The sequence below is a fragment of the Chelonia mydas genome, chromosome 2 (genome assembly GCF_015237465.2).
Source record: "Chelonia mydas isolate rCheMyd1 chromosome 2, rCheMyd1.pri.v2, whole genome shotgun sequence".
Taxonomy (NCBI): Eukaryota; Metazoa; Chordata; order Testudines; family Cheloniidae; genus Chelonia; species Chelonia mydas.
In genome coordinates this window covers 3,380,915-3,388,360 of record NC_057850.1, presented here as the reverse complement: position 1 = coordinate 3,388,360, position 7,446 = coordinate 3,380,915, and positions in this window count along the sequence as shown.

Genomic DNA, 7,446 nt, shown 5'->3' with positions numbered 1-7,446 from the left:
AACACTTGGGGTCTGGCCTGCCCCAGCCCACGCGACGCCCTTCGGCTGTTGGAGAGGAGGCGCACACCCTGCGCTCCCTCAGCGACACATGGCGGGGGGGCGAGTTCGCCCAGCTGAGAGGGTGAATGCCCAGGGCTTGCCCTCTGGGTGGGAGCCCTGCAGGGTGGCTCCGGCGGTGCCCGGGGGCTGGGGGCGTGGATCCCTGCCCTAGCACCCTGGGACAGGCCGCCTTGGGTCACTGGATTCCAGTCATTCGTGCGTGCCGTTTTTTGGGGGGCTGGGTGCATGAGCTGAGACCCCTTATAGGGGCCGACATTCACAAGTGCCCAGCACCTGCCCTCTGAGACACGGGCCCTGCCCAGTCTCTACCTGAGTTTCCCCCTGTCTAGTGGAGGATAGCCCTGCCTCCCCCACGAGGGCTGAGCAGGTTCCTATGCTTGTCCCATGCACGGAGCCACGGTGCCCTCTCCCCTGTGGGGCTAGTGTCTGCGAGCCCGTCCCTGCAGCTGGCTGTGGTGGTCACTGGGATCCAGCACTGGGGAGGGGCAGCCCCACTGTTGGGGCCTTGTCCTGTGCCTGGGGGGTGGGCGCAACTCTGGGGGCGGGGCAGCAGGGAACTCATCTCCAATTGCCAGCCATACCTGGAGGGAGAGGGGCACCCAGGCTCCATGGGCCAGCCTGTACCCGGCCTTTCTGCCAGTCAGGGCCAGCTGAGTTGGCTCTTTGCACCACGCCCGTCCCAGGGGGGTCTGTGCTAGGACCCACCCACACAAGGACCACCTGGCGGGGGGTCGGGGCTGTTACAGCCCGGAGCTGCCTGGTGACCATCAGCCCCAGTAAGTGAACCCCTCCTGGGCACCCCCTTGCCTGACCCACTGCTGCCCTCTCCTCCCTGCTGCCAGCCACATGCCACGAGGAGTCAGGTCTGGCTTGTCCCTTGGCCCGGCTGGGGCCATCCCAGCCCAACTGTCAGGCTAGCCCCACAGCTGACAGCTGGAGCAGTCAGTGGGGCACTCGTGGGGGGGGGGGGGAGCGCCTGGGGCCCTGCTCAGATATCAACAGGTGAGGTGGGGAGATTCAGCTCCCAGGAGCCCAGCCCCAGCAGCTCCTCCCCCCTCTGCTCTTCCTATCCCCAGAGGCCATTCCAGTGACCTACCTACCCTCCCCCAGACCGCCCCCCTACCAGCCATCCCTCCACACCCCTCCTTGCCAGCCCAGCACTGGGTGCCTCTGCCCAGCCCCCAGGGCCCCCTCATGCCAGTTCCCTCCCCACACAGATACCCTTGGCCCTCACCCTGAGGGGGCAATGGAGGGGCAATGCCCCTCCCCCACACCCCTCCAGCCACCTGGGTGCAGTTGGGCACCCCTGTCCTTTGGGCTGGAGTGCCAGGCCTGCTTTAAACCATGTCCACCAGGGAGCCAGGGGGCTGCATGGCAGTGACGGGGTGAATGGTGGGGTGAGGGGTGCAGCTGATCAGAGCCCCCAGATGTCTGGAGGGGCCGTATCACCAGTTGCGAGGGCTCCCCCAGGCCTGGCTGAGACACCCTCTGCCCTGGGATGGAGGGTCTGTGCTCGGGGCTGGGGGACACCCCTCGCAGAAAGTCTGGGGCAATTCCCCTGGGAGGCAAAGTTTGGGGGTGACAAGGGAAGGTATCAGCTCCCCCACCCACAACCTTCATGCCCTGTCCCAAGGGGCTCTGGCAACAGCTGGGCTCAGGGATGCCACTTCCCGAGCCCTGGCCATGCCCTCAGCAAGGCCGGGGGACGGGCACCGTGCCAGGACAGCGCCCCCTCCGCGCAGGGCAGCTGGAGTCACACGGCACATGCTGGCACTAGACCAGCTTGGACTGGGGGCGGGGCACAGAGACTGGGCCCATCCTCCAAGAACTGGGGACACCGAGAGGGGACCCTGTCCCCTGTCCATGGGTGGGGTGATACCGCAGAGCGGGTGCAGCGTGACGCTGCTTTCGCTCTCTCTTGGCAGCGTGCAGCGTGGGGAGGGACCCCCCACACACACACAGTTAATGACACCTCCCCATCCCCCAACGAGAGCAGAATCCTGGAATCCCGCCCCTCCCCCACGCTCCCTGGGGGGCAAGGCGCCACGGCGCCTGTGGAGTTTGAACCGGCCAAGGGACAGACCCGCTCAGGCAGGAGATAAGCCCCGCCAGTGCCGGGCACCACATCGCTCCACCCCCGCCGTCCTCTGCCCCCGGGCTGTGGCACAGATGGGCCTGCAATAGCAACCGCTGAACTCGCCAACCCAGGCGAGCCCTGCCAGCCCCACATCCCCCTCCAATGCCCACCTGAGCAGGGCAGGACGGGGGCCCGGGGCAGGTGCGGCAGGACGAGCTCACGGGTGCCAGCCTGCCCTGTGCCCGGGATCAGTGACTGCTGCAGGCCCCTGATGCAGACAGCCCCTCTGAGCCCACCCGCGCAGACGGGCAGAGCCGCCCAGGGTCCCGTGCCAAGGGCAGGCCACAACGAAGGTTTTAGTCTCACCCCCTGGAGCGGGTCCAGCCCCCTCCCGGCCCTGCAGATCCCCCAGAGCCCAGCACGTCATAGGAGCCCAAGGCCTTGGACCAGGCTGGCCCCAGCCCCGTGCACTGCAGGGCACCGGGGGAGCAACAAACCAGGGTTCACCCTTCTCTGCCCTGTGGGGAAGTGGAGGGCATGGGCCTGAAACTGGGGCCAAGCGAGAAGGGCAGCTTGGCTCCTCCCCAACCCGAGGGCCCGAAGGGCATCAGCCACCATTGGAGACGACCCCTCTCAGAGGGCTGCAGGAGAAACCAGCCTGCTCCACACACGCATCCGGGGAAAGGGAAGGGCAACGGAGCAGGGTACGGGGATTAGAGGGGGGTTTCCGGGATGAGGGACAGGGTGCCAGGATCAGAGGGAGGTTTCCTGGGGGTGCAGGGATCAGAAGGAGGTGGCAGGGCCTTAGGATTAGAGAGGGTTTCTGTGGGCAGGATTTGCTCTAGGGCAGAATCCCAACAACCTCCCTGGACCCCCACAGCAGTATCCTGGCTCTCCCAGGCTGCCGGCCATGGGCCAGAGGGTGAAAGCTGGCCCAGGGCACAGAGCCAAAGGGCAGCGCCAGCCCCATCCCTCCCCCCATGCACGCAGCTTTGGGGGCAGGGGGATCCTGGCAAACCCAAACCAGCCCCCACAGCCTGAGCGAAGCCCTGGAGTCAGACTCTCCGCCCCCATTGGGCACATGGGACACCAGCCTCTTCTTCTGCGAGCCCCATGTGAGATGCACCAGGCCTGGGCAGCACCACCATCCCGGGGCTTTGGGGCACGCTGTCCTCAGCAGGGCTAATGCTGGCCGAGCCGCGTGCCCCGCCGACCTGCAGGAACAGATGTAGGGTGAAGGCTGCCCCCGCCCCAGGACTCGGGAAGGGGCGCTTGCCCTGGCTCTCTCGCGCTCACAGGCAGCGCCTCTGGGGGCCAATCCAGGGCAGAGTCCTACGTTCCAGTTCAAAAGCGGCCACTGATCTGGGGTAGGGTTGCCAGGTGTCCGGTTTTTGACTAGAACGCCTGGTCGAAAAGGGACCCGGCGGCTCCGCTCAGCACTGCTGACAGGGCTGCTAAAAGTCCAGTTGGCGGGGCAGCGGGGCGAAGGCAGGCTCCTTGCCTGCCCTGGCTCCGCACAGCTCCCTGGAAGCAGCCGCCATGTCGGGCCCCTAGGTGCCGGGGGATCTGGGAAGCTCCGTGTGCTGCCCCCACCCCCAGTGTGGGCTCCGCAGCTCCCATCAGCCAGGAACCACGGCCAATGGGAGCTTGCGGGGCAGTGCCCGCCGGCGCTGGCAACATGCGCCACGCAGAGCCGCCTAGCCTCGCCGCCTAGGGGCCAGACATGCCAGCCACCTCCAGGAGCAGCGTGGAGTCAGGGCAGGCAGGGAGCCTGCCTTAGCTGTTCCGCTAACCGGGAGCCACCTAAAGTAAGTGCCGCCCGGCTGGAGCCCGCACCCCGAACCCCCTGCCCCAGGTCGGAACCCCATCCTGCACCCTAACTCCCTCCCAGACCCCACAGCCCCACCCCAACGCCCCAGGTCAGAAGCCCCTCCTGCACCCTAACTCCCTCCCAGACCCCCACCCGCACCCCAACCCCCACTCGGAACCCCCTCCTGCACCCTAACTCCCTCCCAGACCCCACAGCCCCACCCCAACCCCCGGTCAGAATCCCCTCCTGCACTCCAACCCCCACTCAGAACCCCCTCCCACACCCTAACTCCCTCCCAGACCTGGTACCCCCACCCCAACCCCCTTCCCCAGGGCAGAACCCCCTCCCCCACCCTAACTCCCTCCCACTACCTGGCTGCCTTTCCCTAATTCCAGCCCCAGCCGGGTTCACACGCAAGGATGGGGGCTGGGGAGAACTAGAGCAGGGAACAAGATTGACAAAGGGGAAGAGAAAAGGAGGACTTGTGGCACCTTAGAGACTAACCAATTTATTTGGTTAGTCTCTAAGGTGCCACAAGTCCTCCTTTTCTTTTTGCGAATACAGACTAACATGGCTGTTACTCTGAAAGGGGAAGAGAGAAGCTCCAATGAATTCAGACTCTCTGGTGATCACCCCCCATCCCAGCAGCTGCTCTACGGTCCTAGAGCAGTTGTGCCATGGCCCCATGCCAGCAATAGGGCAGTCCCACTCCAGTGCTAGCAGGTTGGGAGTGGGGTGACAGTAGCTCACTGCCCAAGCAGCCCCCAAGGAACCCTCCTGCCATCACACCTCCCCCTCCCCTGTGATCTGGCCAGGCTGACCCAAGGGGAGTGGAGATCCATAGGGAGGAACAATTGAGCAGGACACTGCAAGAATGGCTCAGAAATCCCCTGGACCCGGAGAGATGGGGAGCTGGCTGCCAGTTCCCCACGGCCTGGAGAGCGCGGAAGGAGCTGGGAGCCAGCAGCGCTGCCTTCCCATGGCCCCTGCCTCTGCTAGAAATGGGGCAGCAGCAGGAAGGGCTCAGGGAAGGACAGTCAGCTCCTCAGGGGCTCAGCGCATCATGGGCTAGAGCGTCTCATTCAATACGTCACTGGTAACACTTCAGCCTCAAACGTTCATTCCCGCAGACTCCCACGTTCCGATGGAAACTGAGGCACAGAGAGGGGAAGTGACAGGGCCACGGGCAAAGAGTGAGGTGGGGCAGAGCCAGGCAGAGCAATGAAGGTTACTTACCTGTAACCAAGGATCTGGGAGACGGCCGCTGCACGGCCACACTCATAGGATGCGCCAACAGCTGCCGCCTGAATAGGCTCTCACCCGCCTCCCTCGCCCCTCAAACATCCCAGGGCAAGCGCGTAAACCGGGCATGGTGCTGCAGCCACCTCAGTTCCCTCCCCTGTGACCCCCAACCCCTTTGGTCAGTAGGACTCCGCGGTCGAGGGGCATGGCAGGCGGAGAGTCCGTCTCGAAGAACTCCGGTGACAGGCAAGCAACCTTTGTTTCTCCTTTGAGTGACCTCTGCCCTTTCCCACTCATGGGCTAGATTAACAAGCAGTACTCGGGTCCAGGCTGATGGGACCACGGGGTCCTAATGAAATAAGGCCTGCAGGACTGCCCTGCCCAATCTTGCCTCAGACCTAGGTTACAGATGGGAGTGCGCAGTGTTTAGAAAAAGCCCCAGAAGTTGCCCTTGATCTAGCGGCCTGACGCCCCGAGGAAGGGCCAACCCTTTCAATTCATAAACGACTTTAAAATGGTCTGACCCACGGTGACAGGGTTTGTACAGAAACTGCTTTTCCCTTGTTCTTTCTTTTATAAGCAATAAACAAGTTTGGGGACCGTCTGAATTGTTCCGTCCTGTCTAGATAAAGGCTAAAATGCCTCTAACGTCCAGAGCATGTAACAGCCTCTCCAGCCTGAGAAGGGGGCTTGGGGGGAAAACCAGTAAAAAGGTAAACTGGTTTATAGGAAAATCGATCACTTTCATCAAAAACGTTGGGAGTGTGTACGGAGAATTACCTTGTTTTTACGAAAACCTGTGATGTGCGGATCAGCCATTAACGTATGTACACCTGGCGGAAGTGAGGGCTCTTAAAACACTGTCTTAGTAGACAAATGAAATAAATTACAGCTTCCTACAGCCTCAAAGGGGGGCGGGAGGGGGCGTCCATCAATTGTGAGAGCTCTATGGGTAAATCCCAAGCTGGCATAGTGAGTTTTAGTGGAGGGTACAAATTATTTAGGCTCTTTAAGAACCTTTTAACTCCATCATTAATAAAATTAATTTGGGCGCACGCGCACACACGCCCCCTCGTACCCGATACGCTGATATGGCTGAGAGAGGACCCTTTCCTGAAGACAGTGAAAGATCTGTTTCTTTTTGGTACCATAAACATTGTAAAATGGAACTAAGTGGTGCGGCAGCTGGCTCTATACCATACATGGGAACCCACAATAAAAATCTTTTCCATTTGTGACAACGATGCTTCCATGTGGACACGTTCCTAGAATGCAACAGCACATTTTGCACCTTGAATGAACCACTTTTCTTCTAACACGTCCAGTGCAATTAAATGGAGAGTGTAGATCTGAGTAAGAAACCAGCCCCTGTGGTTGCTACAAGTCCAGGGCCAGCGGCAAAGGCTCCATTAGCCCTCTGGACAGGTGAGTTAAGGGCGGATACCATTACCTGGGCCATGCTGGTGCTATTAAAATTACCGTGGCCTTGGCCCGGCTTCTCTTGTTTATCACTTTCTGAATGAGGGGACATGGGGGAAGCCCTGACCTCAGTGCATTCGAAAGGCATTGGATAGCGATTCCCTCGCTCTGCCTGCTCTCAAGCAAAATTTCTGACACGTCTGTTGCTGCTGGCCACATGGGGTGTGTTGTCAGAGGGGCCCCTAAACTGAAGAGGTGTTTTACTGTTTCGTCCTTCAAAGATCACTTGTGCATCTGCCATACTGACCAACTCAGACAGTTTTCTCCCCGCTACATGGATTGCTACTGGATGAATCTTGTAACCGATACGCCAGCTCCAAAGGCTCTTTGATCCAGGTGTAACCGTAGAGAACGAGTCCCCCCTTGCTTGTTCTGAGAGCAGGATGCCATCGGATTGTAAATCACCACCTGAACCACCAAGCCAAGCTGATTGCTCTGCCACCTAATCACGGAGCTGAAAGATCCCCGAGCTTCACCCAACACGTGGTTCGAGGGAACGGAGGCAGCTGGCATGCGACCCTCCTTGAAACCCTCACCCTGGCATGGGCGACCGTCACTGAAGAAAGGGTGAGTGAGGCGCGTCTGCTAGCTCGAGTTCTACCTCTCCCTGAGCCGGAATACGCAGAGAACACTCAAAGGAGAACCCAGGGTCCTGGATCCATGTCCTGCTGTGACCACTAGACCCTTCTTCCCTCCTAACGACCATGCCTGTGAGACCATCTTGTTAGCAGAACACACTGTCCCAGCCCCACCCAGACGCAGTGAATGGGAACATCTG